The 16,496-nt window shown below is 37.8% G+C and overlaps 1 long non-coding RNA gene across 9 annotated transcripts in view; it reads left to right on the forward strand.

Annotated features, from left to right (window-relative positions):
- Positions 1 to 7,373, forward strand: part of LOC109143500 — a 54,706-nt gene extending 47,333 nt beyond the window's left edge. For 4 of the 9 annotated variants that reach the window (XR_005604331.1, XR_002043705.3, XR_005604335.1 and 1 more), the window contains 3 exons: positions 319 to 457; positions 1,891 to 2,957; positions 3,719 to 7,373. This is a non-coding gene — a long non-coding RNA (uncharacterized LOC109143500). The remainder of the gene's footprint in view (positions 1 to 318; positions 458 to 1,890; positions 2,958 to 3,718) is intronic. The other 5 variants (XR_005604330.1, XR_005604336.1, XR_005604332.1 and 2 more) reach the window with 4 other exon arrangements.
- Positions 7,374 to 16,496: the final 9,123 nt, after the last annotated feature.

Genomic DNA, 16,496 nt, shown 5'->3' on the forward strand with positions numbered 1-16,496 from the left:
ACACCTAAAGATGAAGCAGATCTCAGTGGCTTTGATGAACCTTTGAATTTTAATGATTCATTTGTGTCTTTAGATGTCAAACAACCCTTAGAAGTCTGAATTAATTTTTATAAAACTCCTCATCCATGAAATAGGAATATTCTTCTTTCTCCATAATTTTTTCCTACATACTTAACCATTTCAAGGAGTTTGTTTTGAACTTGTGCAACTTCAAGTACAGATTTCAAGCTTCTGGATACTAATATTAGCCAAACAAATAATGATGATGATGATAATAATTTATCACGAAGTCTGTTAGAATTCTGTTCTGTTCTTCAGCAGAAAGTCCTCACAGAAACTAAGCAGACAACAGTCTGTGGAAAATCTTCCCTTCTAAGCCACGTGGTGATGGCCTCCTCTGATAAGAAGTGAGATTCCTGGCAATGTACAGTATGGGGAAGTCTTCCAATGTGATTATGTAAGTTTAGGGATGAACAGAGGGTGGCAATATTTAGATCCTAAAAGAGAGAGAAAAACCACACTCTTGGAAAATAGTGTCTTTAAAAAGACTGAGTCATAATTTTAAAAGTCTACTTATTTGGTTTACCCACAGAATTTTCACAACAGTTGCAAGACGTTTACTCACAGTAGGTTGAGACCGTCCCATCTGAGGGCATGTTTCTTAATATTGGCACCTGTTCAGCCTTTATACTATCTGTATATATTGCATGGATAGGGATTAACACAGTCTAGATCTCAAAATCAGCCTCATTCAAAAGGGGTGGGAGGATTTACCTTTGAAGTAAAACACAGTATTATGAAGCTTAGGAGTCTTTTTATAAAGAATGAGAAGTCGTTTTCCCAAGACAAAGAGACTGTATTATTAATGTGTCTAAATGGAGTATAGATATGTACAAAATATCCTGGTTTAAATTCACTTCCAAAACATCTTAATCTGATTGATGATCTCCAGCTTATTATATTCAAATCCATCTGAGATGTGAGCTGAGCGTCTTAAAAATGAAATGCTGGTCAAAAATACTGAAACTAATACCTCTGGGTAGTTTCCATCTTCAAATCTATTTTCATTCAAACATAAGTTTCCTGGAAGTTGCTCTAGACTGCCAATAACTCTTTCTTTTTGATTTTGAATTTTTTTTTAATTGAGTAAAATAATTTTCAGCTTGACTAAAAATGCAAGAGACCATATCTATCTCTTTGGTGTTTTTTTTCTCTGCTTTTTTTCATTTTCCACTGCATGGATAGATTAGCTCCAGACTACAAGAAAACATGTATATTCTTTGCAAGACTAAGTTAAAGGCAGGATAAGAAGAAGGTGACAATGGTTCCAAATGGACTACTAAAGCAAGATACAGCTGATGTAAATATCAGATATATGCAAGGAAAACAAATGGAAAAATTGAAAGCAGAAGTAGTAAGGGAAAGCAAAGAAGAAAAGATAGAAACTGGATAAGGAAAGTTGTGGATAATTAGTGGAAATATAATTGGAAATATGCCCTAATTCATATACCCAATTGTTCCATGTTAAAATTGTGTAGGAAAGCCTAACCAGTATTTTGTAGAATATTGTTTGCTTTGACTTCACAATCTTTGTGTGTTTGCATCAGTAATGTATAATACATAATGTGCCAATCCTATAAAAAGTGAAAAGAGGACTTTGAATATAGAATTGCAATAATTATGTGTGAAAAACCTAGAAAGCATGCATTTTAAAAGTTTATTTTTATGAAACCAAAATACATCTAAGAAATTTTTCAACAGTCCATGTACCTTTTTCCTAGTTTGTGCAGTAGGCTCTTACTTTCTTTTTCTTGTTTGACACAACTTTATTTGTACTGCCTCACATTTCAAAGGAATGGGTCTGAAATACCCTTTCTTTTCATAATTTAGATGGAACAAGTGGAAAAAAGAAAAGATTTGTTGAGACTGTAATCATCCAGTCAGCAACTGCAAACAGGGGTGCCCTTGCTGCATCATGCCTGGGATTCCTCTCCCAGAAAGGATGGTGAAATGCTGGACATGTGCTCCAACTCCTGAGATACATGGAGTTGCAGGGCACCCAGGCAGTTCTTCAAAGGACAGCCTTTATGGTCTTAGAGTATTCAACACTTCACACACATTTAGTCTTGAATAAGGCCTGGTAAGTATTTTCAGAGATTAGTGGTATTTCCTACAGCAGGCATTTGAAATTTTCCCTTTCCTCTACTCTTCCTCACATTGCTTATACCAGCTCAAAGGGTAGGAAAAAAAGTTGCAGAAGAGAAAATCTTGTCTTTTTAATCAAGGATGAGAACAGCAGGATCTAATGCTGATGTCTAGAAGAAAGAAAGGGACAAATCTGAGAAGAAGTTATTAGATCAAGTTCTCACAATGCAGAACCCAAGAATATTAGAAAAGGGAAAGGCAGAAATCATGTGGACTGACTGAAACCCCTGACTGTCATTTTGCAAGCATTAACAGTCCAGCAAGAGGACTGTATTTTGGCAGTATTTGGCTCAAAAGGTAAGATAAAAACTGCTTCCAGATGCTTCTGTTCTTCTACCCACTAATGATTTCTCACTGTCAGCTGTGAATAGATCTATTAATAAGTAGTGTTTTGAATTTATAAATCAGTTTTTGCCTAATCTTTTCTTCCAGGAAAGCTTGCATTGGTTCCAGTTGCCTTCACAATTTGGCATTTGCCCATGAGAAGCCTGTGGAGTTTTCCTCTCCCTTGTACAAGAGACTGTGGTGGGAAGCAGGGGTACTTAGTACCTTAAAGGGGGAATTCCTTCAGCATCTGGGAAAAGTATTCCTGTGTTATAGGGGAGATTAGATTAGGATGTTACCATGGTAAAAAAGAGATTTTTAACTTTAGTCTTTAACTTACATACAGGCACACTGTGAGGAGTTTCTTGTACATCCTGATTTGTTGAGTGGCTACTTGCTTCTGGCCAGACACCTACCAGCATTTCAAGGTAACTAGAGACCTTTGTAAATTCAGCCCATAGATCCTAACCATTGAGGTTTTCTTCAGAAAGTTCTTGGTTGCTCCTAGCTCCCACAATGTTTAATTCTATGTGAAAGCACTGGAAATCCTCAAATGAGAGATGTAAGTAAATAATTCTCAGGGAACTCTGAGAGGCTGACATTTTCCATTGTTCCAGAAGACGGCTCCAACTATTTAGCCTTGCTTTTCAGGACTAGAAGAGAGCAGGAGTTAGTTAGGATTTGCTTTGTCTCTGCTCTTTGCATTTGGCAAAAATAATTCCCACTGGGAGAAATTTTAAATGGACAGATTTCCAAACTTCAGATCCTGATGGTCTGGATATTCTGGAAGGATGAAATTTGGGTCGGGGGTTTTTTAGAGAGTTTTTTACGTGGAGCAAGGAATAAAGAAGGGAGTGGTTTGCATCTTTTTCTTACTGGTTTTTGTGACTTTAAAATAATTCATGTATAGGAGAGCAACAAAAGCCCACAAAACCCCTGTAGCAAAAGTGCAATAGACTTTAAATCTGTTATGAAACCAGAGATTGCAGGGTGTACATGGGCTGAAATACTCATACCAGTGCATGACATGGATGATTTGAATTCCAGCTTTCATGAAACTTTTTGTTTCATCTAAACTGTTTCAAAGAAACCCTTTATCCAAAGAAACTTGAACAAACAAAGCCTGTAGTAACAGCTGGCTAAAATCTTCTTGTATGAGATTCCTCCAATCTTCTTTGCTTCTTTACAGTTTGACAGCAACAGAAGCGGCTCAAAACAGAAGAGTGCATAATTGTTTTATGCCTGCACTTCCCTGGCCCCTGTGTATGAAGTTTGCATGGAGGAGCTGTGTCAGCACTGGGAGAAACTGATGTGACTGCAGTTCATCTTTACCAAGCTTATTGTAAATTCTGTTAATAGCAATGTTAGTGTTTCAGAAATTCATCGAAAAAGCATAAGGGACAACTGCTCTCTACACTTTCTCCCATCCTACCTGGAAGGATCAGATTCTCAGCTGGTGTAAAGTGTTGTAGCATCCCTGATACCAATGAAGTATTGTTTGCTCCATCCAAAGAGCTGATTCACAGGCACTGAGTGAAGAAAGATAGACAAAGCACATCTCATAAAACACTAGAGTATGCAGAAGTTACTGGTTTCAGCAATCTGCCTTATAAAAAGTACTAACAGAAAGCAAATATCACAAGCCATTGCTTAAATTTACACTCACACAAACTAGGGAAATCTACCCATTTCCAGAGCCCAAACACTTAAAAAAATACAAACTCACTCTGAAGAGACAGTTGAAGTTATTAAAAATGTTCTGTGTAATGATCTATGCTGATGGCTCCCAGACCTAGCTCTTGAAAAACATATGTAGCAATTATTAAGTCTTTTGTATCAGCAGCTTTAAACATAATGTTGATTATGGTTGTTCCTGAAATTTAGACTATTTTTTTTACAAGTGCAGTATTTGGAAAGCTTGCCAATAGGAAGTACTTTGATCAGTTGTTATTTTGCTGTCATCATAATAGAGATGACAAAATTGAATAAGAATAAATTAGAATAACGAGTATATTAATAGTGATGAAATTCATTAAGTTTGGCTCTCAAAAAAAGTTCAAGAAATTTACTTGCATTTCTTAAGGATCTATGAAGTGGTATTCTTTGTCACATCAAAAGTCTATGTAGCCCCAAATGTTCCTTCCTACAGGGATCAGCTGCAAATATATAGGATGAATGTAAGAAATGGAAGGAAATAAAGAGGGTGATTCTTCGTTGGTGCCCTCAGCCACCTTCTTTAGAATTGATAAGTGCTAGATGTTGTATCACTTCCATCACATTTACCGCCACACCAGCAGATCTTTTCCCAGGAGCCTTCTGAAACAGCCTTGAATATGTTTAAACTCTTGCTCACCTCTATATCGTGCAATAATGAGTTCTGCAATTTGTTTGTAAGTTGTGTAAAAGCAGTTTTATTTGTTGCTCTTCCTAATAAAAACATTGGGGCACCTCTAGTTTTAACACTAAAAATAGCTTGTAATTACTTCTTGTCTGCTAGTTGAGACTGTGTAGACCTATTTGGTGACTTTCTTCAGTCTTGCCTTTTCCAAGATGAGGAGCTGCAGGCTATAGGCACATGAAATCTGTTCTGATTTCTAATCACCCTTACCATGGCTTCAGAGCTAAACCAAACTGTTTTCCAAATTGATTGAATTGGGTTGTGTTCAAGATGTGAGCATACCATGGATTTAAAAAGCAGTGCAAAAATACGTTTTGTTTTGTTCCCCATTTAATTCCTTACAACTTCAAACATTAGATTTGCCTTTATGAAAATGGCAGAGCATTGTGCTAATGTTTTCAGAGAAGCAGTCAAATATTTTCTGAATGATGATAGATAATTTAGAAACCATCATAATTTATGCCTGCTTACATGGGAATTTTCCTTTGTGTATTACTCTGCATTTCTTCAAAATCTCAATATTTTCTGCCACTCTGTTGGCTAGGCAAATAATTTAATGAAAAATCATACTTAGAAAAACCATAGTCTTTAAAAGTAAAAAATAAAGAGTGAGACTTCTCTGATGCAAAATATTTCAGTCCAAAATTAGGTATTAACTTTTGGATGAGATGATGTTTACCTGTCTCTTCTTTGAATCACCAAAATGTTTCTTTGCAGTTTGAGCATAAGGTCATTCTTTGCTCTTTTCTTCCTCTCTAACAACATTCTCCTGGACAAGAACTACAATATCTAGAAAGTTGTATCTGGGGGAAATTTACAGAGGAAGGTCTACAGGTGAATAGTGTTGGGTTTGCTCAAGATAAAATGTATTCAGATAGCAATTTTGTATTTGCTATTATGAGTTGTAGACTTTGGAATACACTTGTGTTTGCTGAAACAAACAAAAAAAATCATGCTTTATAACAATCAGTGTTAAAGAACAGTCTAAATTCTGACTGTTAAATGTTCTTAATGAGTCACTTAACAGCAGCTCCAGACTAGGACTCTAAAGTTTTATTCTGATGCTGAACTTAACAGGTTGTCAGCAACCCACTCAAAAAGTGTAAAGTTAAACAGCTGCAGAATTGGCTTTCAAGAGTTTTTCACCAGTCGTATTCTGCATCAAGAAACAATAAAATTGAGGAATGGGCTGCCCAGTGCTCAGGCAGGAAAAAATAGCAAAATAAATCAGAAACATTTTTTCCTACTACCGACTTACTCAACTGTAATAACATTATTCACTTAATATTCCATTCTGAATAGAGATAGTAGATTAATTTTATACAATTCTATTATTCCACATATTTCAGGAGGTTTACTTACATGAGCAAATATAGGATTAAGGAGTATTTTCATAATTTCATCCTTAAATAAGTCTTTGAGTAAGGCTGAAGAATGAATGTTGTGAAACGTTTTCAAGACAGAAGAGAACAGGTTTTTTCCTCATTTCAAGGCACACAGAAAATTTAAATGAAAAGAAACAGATAATGGAAACATACTACTTCCCTCCTGCTTTGGTTAGTTGTTGCCATTGTCACTAATGACGTCTTAATGTTCCTGACAATTTAAATGATAATAAAAGCTACAGCCTTGCAAATTCTTTCATAGTAGGTAACTGTTCTCCCTAGGGGGATGTAGATAACATGAGGAGGGAAAAAAACACTTAAGATAAAGAGGTCCATAAAAAAAGTGCCATAATATCTTATTTACTGTAGTAGTTTAATGGTGACACTGACATAGACTTTAACTGTATTTTCATAATGCTAGCTTTGCTGTTCCTAATTGGGTAACCAGCCCACAGTCCGTACCCAAAACACATGTATAGGCTATATGGAGGGGCAGGGAGAAGCAAATAAAAACAAGGGGGAAAGAAATAGGATTGCAGAAGCCTAGGGTGTTATTAATGTGACTGAGAAGCAAAAAAGTGAGCAAATGCATGAGCACTTTCATTTTTGTAAAAGTGTCTGCTGCTGCATTCAGCGCTGCAGTGGCTTTGATTCGACTCTCACATCTTTAGATGTCTGAGAAATTAGTAATGTGAGCTGTGATGCAGCTGTGTCTCTGTGCCACTTGGGACTCCATCAGTGGCACTTAAAGCTTATTTTCCCCTCTTTGGGAGGGCATTGCTCTCTGACAGGCAGAGAAAGGGTGGGATGCAGACTGGGGTTCTGATTGGAGCGTGTCCCTGAAGTCAACAGCCATACAGAACAGGATAGATTCCCTGTTTCCCTACAAAGCAATCTGCTGGGACAAATTGCCCATTTTATTTTATTTAACAAGGTAGAGATGAGGTTTAACTTAGTCCTACTCCATGCCCACAAAAATTTACTTGCACATCAGCTAACTAGCTTTTGCCAAGGTTACCATATGTAATATATGGTATATAAAAAAAAGGTAATTTTGGAGCAACAGGTGTGTTCTGACTTGAAATCCACCAACTTTCCTCAGTTTTGCTGTATGACATGCAAAAAGGGCTTTGCGTCATACATTCAGTCTGTCAGAAAACCACAAAACATTCTCGTTTTTTTTTCAGTGTTCCTTCTGCTGGGTAATGAATGGATGGCATTTCAAGTGGCAGTCTAAAATGCTGTTGAACATGCTAGTAATTGGTTATTGGCTTATGTTTCCAAATGCATGTATTTTTTTAACTCCCACTTCAAAGGAAATAATCCAGTACCAAACCTGAGACAGATCCTCGCTTGCAAAGGATGTTGACTGGCCAGATCTGCAGAACTGAAACAGAGCAAGAACATACACACGGGCAGAGTTCTTTTTCCTTGCTTGCCTTGCCAACATACATGGTAGATGAAAATACAGATGGACTGGCATCCCCAATTCCTGCCATTGCAGCTTCTCCCCCCACCTTGTGATATTTGCTACTGTGGGACTGGACTCCAGATCCCTCCCTTTGTGGCTGGAGCAGCCTAATGAAATGGTGTTTCTCTAATCTATGACCTGGCTATAATCCCATCCCTGTCTTCAGCTTGGGTTGAGATTCTGGATACTAAACATCCAAAAGCTTTCTCTCACTGGTTCATAGTTTCAAAAGTAACTTTCTCTTTGCTGCTTCCCCAGAGATGAACAGGACTATTTTTCAGCCATCTCTGAGATAGTGAAGGCCAGCTATAATATAACTTTCTTTTTTTCCACTTGAACAATGCAAAGCTGACAGGACATAATGTTACAGTTCAGTCATGCAATTTTAAGAGGTTTCAATTCCTGCTACATACAATGTGAATGAATTTATATCCTATATCCAGACTGTCTCAAACCCTTACCTTTGAATTTGGCCTCAGTGTTGACCACTTAATCCAGGTCAAACAATTTCCCCATTTTTATTTCCTCAGAAATAGGAAATATGTCTAGTTGTCAGCATATGATGTTCAGGTTTGTGTGCAGTGGCTATGTGCTGGACCGATCTGGGTGCTGTAGCAACATGGGAGCTTTGACACCATACCAGTCCCCATAAACAAGATGTCTTGTCTGCCTCATACTGAAAGTATTCAAACTCCTTCACCAGCAGCACATGAACCATGGTGATATTTTACCAGACTTGCATCCAGACCTAAATGCACACTTCAGTTTGTTGGTTTTTAAATCACTTATTTCTTCCCTACTTAGATTTCACAGTTCTTTTACTGCAAATCTTCAAACAAAATAGCTTGTAGTATCTCTAAAAACTAAGTGGAAAATCTGTTAGGGTATTCAGATTCATATGTGTATGAATATAGAACAGATAAAATGACTAAAACTCTTCATTCCAACAAAACACAATTTTTCACCTCCAAATCCCAGCTGGCATGAAATGTAGTATGTGGGAATGCAGATGATTCTGTTCCTAACCCTGGGTTAAGTGGTATGCAGAAATGTGGGCAATAAAAATGATTATGCAATATCAGACCCATGGAAAACATGTATGGATGAACACAACACATGTTGATACAAAAATGGGCAAAGCAGTTGCCACCAAAGAGCTGCAACTTAAATCCAGCATTTGCTAGGACACTGTGAGGACCAGCAATTCCCTGAGGACAAGAGGTATGGTGGTCCCCTGGAGAGGTAGGGCAGGACCTCACCGTCCAGACCCTATTCCATCTCCCCAGTTAGAAATTCTGGGCAGCCATGGGAAGCCACAGTCCTGGGTATTGGGCACCTGCTTGGAGATGAGAACCAGCCAAGGTGTCAGCCTGTGGGTGGGGGTCAGGATCAGGCCTGGTGAGGGGAGGCTGCATCAGACACAACCCTTCTGTGTGCAAATACAAACCAGTGAGAATATCACCATGCTTACAGGTACAGACTGAATAATGGTGTATTTCTGAGAGATGCTGCACAGCCCACATCTTTCACCCTGTTATGAAAGTGGTGCCTGGTGTGCTGTAGGCTACAAAGAGGTACTTGGTATCTAAGAGGTCTTAATTACTGTGACCACACAGAAGATTTGACTGAAGGAAGATACCATGCCATTAGGAACACATATTTAAGTCAATGTTCTGCTGTGAAAATAGGCTGTGCTGGATGAGGAAGCATTCTGCTGGAGGCAGAGTGGTGAGACTCCCTTGCAATAGATCTCATGACCACTGATTAATTAGTAGTTTTGTAATAAACTTGTATACTAATGATGTGAGCAGATAATACATGGTTAAACAGCATCATCAGCAGAGGAAAGGGCTAGAATTTAACAGAAAGAAAAAAAGTGCTATCAACAGGTCTGAAATAATTGAAATGAGCAAATAATGTAAAATGTAAGGAGCAAACAGAAAATTCTTCAATAAACTCAGTAAAAATGAGTAATGTATGTGTATGTAGATAATAATTTTTTGAATTACAGCCAAGAATCAATAAGATATGAGCATGGAAACACCAAATGTCAGAAAATGTTTTCAACAGGGAGAGGGGAATATATATATATATATATATTTATATATATATATATATGCCTGTGTACCTGCAAAGTCAGTTGGGTAAAGGCAGGAGACGTGGAAGCAAGAGCAGCTGCAGGGAAAGGAGGATTGGAATAATCACAATCATGACTTGTGAGGGGACACTAGAAAGAAGGGCGTTTTCTAGCTGGGCAAAATGAATGCTGAGAGACAACATGGTTGCTCTCACAGAACACATCAGTAATTGAACACTAGACAGGTGCAGGACTTGTTAGCACACGATAAAATGATTTTAGCGCTTATATTTTTCTTGTGAGCCTATGAACCACACACTTGCTGGTGCTAGACATAAGAACAAGTCATTTTCCTGGGAGGCTGAAAGTCCAAGTTGAATCATGTTCAAAGACTGAATGACACAAGATGCTTCCCAATGAAATCAGCTGTAGGTAATGGCAAGATCTAACTGTTGCTTTCAGCTCTGCTAATATGCCAGGAGTGAGATCTGTTTTCAGAGCTGTCAGAGAAGTCTCAGAGACTGTCAGAGTGAGAAGTAGATTATAGTCTGCCCTGCAAACACCACAGGTACTTAAGCAGAAATGAGTTTCATTGCCTCTCTCCTAATGTGTGAAGTGCAAGCAGTACAGGCTCTATATAGCACACTGACGTGCTTTGGCAACCCGTACTGGGCACGATGGGGTAACTGGGGCATGGAACTTTCTTTCCAAGAAAACTCCTCAGTTTCTTATTCTTTCCTCCCTACTCTGTTACATATTTTAATGCTCACACACTCACCCAGCCTTTCTGGAACTGCAGAGCTGATCTTACGGAGGATATTTCTGATCCTGGTCCCAGGAAAATTTAATGTGCCTTCCAGAAAGTCTCGTTTGGTGGCTTTAAGCTGCTTCAGATACAGCACATCGCAACTCAGAGATGAAGGAAAAGCAAGTCAAATACGAGCAATAAAGCCCTGACAATAAAGCTTTTTTAAATCACAGAATAAGTTGTTTGAGCTTTAGATATGTTCACATTTCTGAAGAAGCCCTTCTCCCATGCTTAATATTAGCGTTTATGTTCATTCAGTTATTAGACTATCAGAAAGCTAATTTGTACCTCACTGCACATATTTGTAGATGATTGGTTAGAAATTGCAGCTATAGAAGATCTGTTTTTAAAATCTCCAGTGATGGAAACTGTACAGGGGTGGGTACCTACAAAGACCTGAGAGGAGAAATGGGAGGCATTAGCTTTGCAAAACTTGCAAGGAATGGAAAACAAGAGACATTAGACGTAACTGTGTCATTGCAGCCACGTAGAAAGAGGCAGAGGACCTGGTAAATAAAAGCTGGTTGAAGATTGGTATCCAAGAGAAGTTATTGAATGTTTAATAGCATTTTATAGCCTGTACATTTCAAACAAAAAAAACCCATGTGATTTTTTTGTTTTGGTTTGGTTTTCTTTTTGTATTTGGGTATTAGGATTTTTGGTAGTGGTAGTTTTTCATGGTGAAGGGAGGGGTGCTGGTTATGTTTTAGTTACTATCAGTAGTCAGAGATTTCTATGCTGAGAATAAAAACCTCTCCTTTACTGTCTGTTACAATAAGACTCATAAACATATATTTCAACCTTCAAAGCAAATGGAAGAAATGGAGACTTTTCTTTTGGTGTTGCCTCCCTCTAAGATATCTGAAAGTTGTATACATTTTTAGTATATATGCTGGTTAGTTATCCTGTGAAAAAGAAGTTTTCTGAAAATACAATCCCTTGTATTTCATTTAGAAGAACTGGTGATCTAATTTTTAGCTAAAATGTTTTATGAAATGTGAGTCGCTTGTATATGTCAGAAGAGAAATTCAAGAACAGATGAAGCTCATTAAAAGATCTGGTTAAAAGGAAAATTTTCATTGAAGAAGAATTTTTAGGCAAAACTCTGATCATATGCATTTGATTTTCAATACAGCATAACCTAGTCTAATACAGTGTAATCTAGCAGGATTACTCATCCATTATGAAAACATCATTCTTACAGGATCAATTATTTTTTTCTAATTATTTTGGAACCAATGAGCAGAAAGAAGGGAAAAGAGTGAAACATTACATGTGATGTTCTGGGCCACGAGTGGCAAAACATTGTGTCACAGTCAATCAGAAACTGACATCACAAGCTGATGTAACATCATTCTGGGGCCAAACTCAAAATCTTAAACTCCAAATGTCTTTGAAAACAAAGATAAATATATCAGGAAAATAACTTCTATAGGTTTATTTACCATTATATCTATGACAGGCTGTATCTTCCATGCAGACTTAGGATATTTTTAGATCAAACAGATTAAAATATATCCAGAAAGACAGTATGTTGTATAATTTTTAGAATAAAAATTATGAAAGTTAATGCTGTTTGTATAACAGATTTAAAATATGCACAAATCCCAGTATATAGATTGTACCGTTGAAATTTCAGAGTTGACACACGAGCTGATTCCTCCTGCTTCCCTTCCTAGAGCTCAGCACACTGGCAAATGAAAAGCAGGTAATTTCATTAACCACAGGCAGGTGCATACATGAAAAGAGGCTGAAGGATTCATACAGTGAGGTGCTGTGCTCCAAGTTTGGAGCTGTGGGTATCAAACCCTCTGCTCTTCTACTAACTGCCTACACAACTGTGGGCAAATCACTCTTGTGCCTCTATTTCTGTAACTGAAAGAGGGATTTGCAGTATCATTTTGTGAAGAGCTTTAAACATAAATGGCACATATAAGTATGTTTTTACATAATGGGTGCAAAACCAGACTCTTCTCTGGTAGCATCCTTTTGAAACCATTGGAATCAATAAAGTCATATGGATGCATGTGAAATCCAATATATTCCAAGAAACAGCCAAAGTCAGGCACTTAGCACATCTTTGGTTATGGTTTGCAGCATTTATTAATTACTGATCATGGGTGTTGATATTATTGCAGGATTTCCTTGCCTATACTTTTATCTAAATGGAACTTACTCATTCAGCCAAGTGAGCAGCTCATCTGGTTTCTTGTTGGTGGAGGAAAGTCCTGTGAAGCAAACATAGCATCCTTACGGTCACATTTTCTTCTTGGTTGAAGAGAATGCAAATGCTGCCAGAACCTCCTGGGCAGAGCAGTAAGTGAGACCTTGATTGCTCAAGGACAAGAGGAAGCTCCTGCACGGGTTTAACGCGATTTCCAAGGCAGCTCTCAAACCACCTTGGCTGAAATACAGGAGCTGTTGGTTCAAGGGAAAGGCCTCACAGCAATGCTGAGCAAGTGGTTAAGAGAGGGCACTCACGTTTTCCTCCAGCTATCTCTTTCAACTGGTTTTGTTTTACACATAGCTACTTTGTAAATAAAGAAAATCTCATAAATAAAATCTGTTTTCCCTCAAAATAGCCCTGCTGAAGGGCGGGGGTCTGTGTCAGGTACCTCTAGTTTTTCCTACTGTTTGAGCAGGGCTATATCCCAAGCTCAGAAAGAACAAGCAGGTGTGGGATGAAGTTAAAAGGATACCCACAACAGTCAATAAAAATCCTTGAAAGTAAATAAAGGAATTTACAGTTTGGCTTAGATTGTCATTCTACTGTGAGTGATACCAGAGAAATTTAGTCTATAAAATGGTAATACTTTTTTTTCTTTTACTTTTGAATTAAAGCTTATTTTCCCATCTCCTTTTCTTGCTTTTGTTTACAACACTTCCAGAGAGGGAGGGAGGCAGGCAGGCAGGGAAGTGTACTAGTTTGAAAACAAACCAGTGGGAGATTACAAATCAGAATTACAATTTAATAAGAAAATTAAAATAAATGCAACAGTAAAAGAACACTGACAGAGTCACAATACAACCTCACACCCTGTTAGTGAGGGTGGTGGTGGCAGTCCAGACAAAGTGGTCCTGCTGAAGCATCTGGTCTTCACCTGATGGTCCAGTGGTAGCTCTTGTCCTCTGAGAGTCCAGTAGGCAAGAACTGCTTGTGCTGTTCCAAACCCTGGATTATATCCAGGTGGGAATGCTTGGCTCCTCCCCCTGGACGGAGCATCTCACAATGGACTGATGTAATTCTGTGAGTCATATGGTGGGTCCTTGATTGCCCATTAAACAGAGATAGTTTCCAGAGGGAGTTATCAGGGATGAGTTGTGGTAGGAGATAACAAACACTGCCCCACCTACTTCAACAGCTTGTGAAGATGATAATAGAATACATACTTTTGGTTACATCTTACATTGTAACCTAGGACAGGAAGGGAGACAGGCTATGATATTGGCCAAGTGATTATAAAGACAGTTATACAGCTATCAGAATAGAGCTGTGTTGTTACAGCTTTCCTACGCTGACAAAACCTTGAAGGTACAGAAACTTCAAACTTCCACGTTTTTAGGAAAAATAATTAGCTAGAAAGTTAAAGAAAATAAATATTTTCCTTTCATGCTTATATACTACTTTTCCTGTCTTTTATGGAACTCTGAAGTTGAACAAATACAAGAGAATTATCGAGACAGCCAGAGTTCTTGCAGTAAAGGGCTTCCCAGATGATAATAATAAATAATACAGACACAAAGTTCAGCAAAGGTCTGTTGATGCTTTTCAGACCATATGGATCTTACTTCTTTCTTTGCTTAGCCTGTTTATTGCAATGAAGACACCAGTGGGAACATTATAGCAATAGTGTAGCAGTTAAAGGAAAAAATTTGGGAGAAGAAGGGAAGAATTTCTCAATCTTTTAGAGGAAATCTGGGCTAAAAGTCTTTTCCACCCAGCTGGAATTAGGTTCCAGTGACCTGAAAAGAGGTCATTCAGACTTACTGGAGGATGTAGTGGAGGCCAGAGGTGCCCACACTTCAGAGCTGGCATAGCTTATCAAGGACAGCAGGGTAAATACAATCCATAATATCCAAAAAAACCTTGATGGACCTGCATGGAAGGGAAAAATCATAAAATGACAAAAGTCAGGGGAAAAAAGCCAATTACAAATCACTTCTAAAAGGCATTCAGATTCACTTGATTTTTATCAAATCTTCTAGAAGTGCAATCTCTATGTTTACTTCTCTAATGGGTGGGAACGTTGAAATGTATGGACATCTGACACCCCCCCCTGCAAAGTACATCACGAAATATTTGAACAGCTAGTCTTTATAATCATCAACTCCTACAAAGTCACAAAGGGACAAAGTAGTGGTTGGAGTCCATCAAAACCAAATAAAATGCCTCAGAAGTGGCTTTGCCATATTACATATGACGTTCCAAGAAAAACCATTGCTTCTTTAGGGCATCATTTTTGTCAGACTCCAAAGCTGCTACTCCATGAATGGCTTAAAGTTATCTGTGTGCAGCTAACATTTCTGTGAAATTAAAGAATAGAGCCATCAGCAGGTATCACTTCAGGACCAATATCAAATGGACTTGGATGGATATTAAGATTCAGGCTAAACAATGCCTTGGGTTTCCTGCAAATGGTACTTAAGGATTTCTAATAGAAATATAGAAACACTGCATGCCCAAAACATGATGTTTCCTTCCAAGTACTGAAAGATTTAAAAGTAAGACAGTAGTTAACCATCTTCAGAGAGCACTACATGCTTGAAAAATAGCAAACGTGGTGCATGAATTTAGGAAAGAGGATAAAAGTGACCCAGGAATTGTAACTGTTAATTTGGGCTTAATGGTATGTAAAGATTTAAGAATAATTATTAAAAGAAAAGATAATTAAAAATAATTAAAACATGGAAAAAGAAGAAAATATCACATAGGAAAAAATTAGATTGCAATATATAAAACTAGTTTCATTTTTCTGAGAAAAAGTGAATCTCTAAAGAAAGAAAAAAAAATTTGAAGAAAATCTGTAGGAAAAGAAAGCGTTCAGAAGGAGACAAAGGAAAACTGGAAGAGAAAAACCCTAAACCTAAACACAAGCAAACCCAAATGCGAAACTTAAATCTAACATTAAACCTAACATCAACACTAAACATAAACGTAACGCAAGCACTAACCCAAACCCTAACCTAAAAAACCCCCTAAACGGAATCCTACTCCTAAACCTAACCCAAACCCTAACCCTAACCCTGAAGCTAACCCTAAAGCTAACCCTAACCCTTACCCTAACCCTAACCCAAGGCTTGAGCTTGGAAGAACTAGTTAAAATGGAGACAACAGAATGAGATGCACACAAGAAAACTATCAAGCTGGAGGAAGGTTAGAAGAAAGCTCATCAGAGATCTATCTGTCTTGGTACCAATCTCAGAGACTGTCACCCCAAAAGTTGCTTTTGGCTAACTGTATTTGGCTAATTAGTTAAGCAGTATTCAAATTAACTGGATCATGAAAAAGAGAGTGGGTGAGCTGAAAGGCTGGTGTAGTGGAAATGGAACTTGACTTCAAGTTGCAGACTCATTCACAGTACAGAAAAAAGAAATTAGATTTCTACAAAGAGGTCATATTTCATTCCATGAAAAGGTCAGGAAACAAAAAAAATTGTTTAGTGTTCTAGTGAATCACAGGTTAAATACACGACAATTAGACACAGTCCTATCACATCATGTCACTCATGATCACATAGGTGTGGTACAACTGTGAAACACCAAATGTCTACCAGGGAAAATATGTTCAGTAAATAACAGCAAGCATTAGTCTGCCACATCTCTGCTAG

The sequence above is a fragment of the Corvus cornix genome, chromosome 3 (assembly GCF_000738735.6).
Source record: "Corvus cornix cornix isolate S_Up_H32 chromosome 3, ASM73873v5, whole genome shotgun sequence".
Lineage (NCBI taxonomy): Eukaryota > Metazoa > Chordata > Aves > Passeriformes > Corvidae > Corvus > Corvus cornix.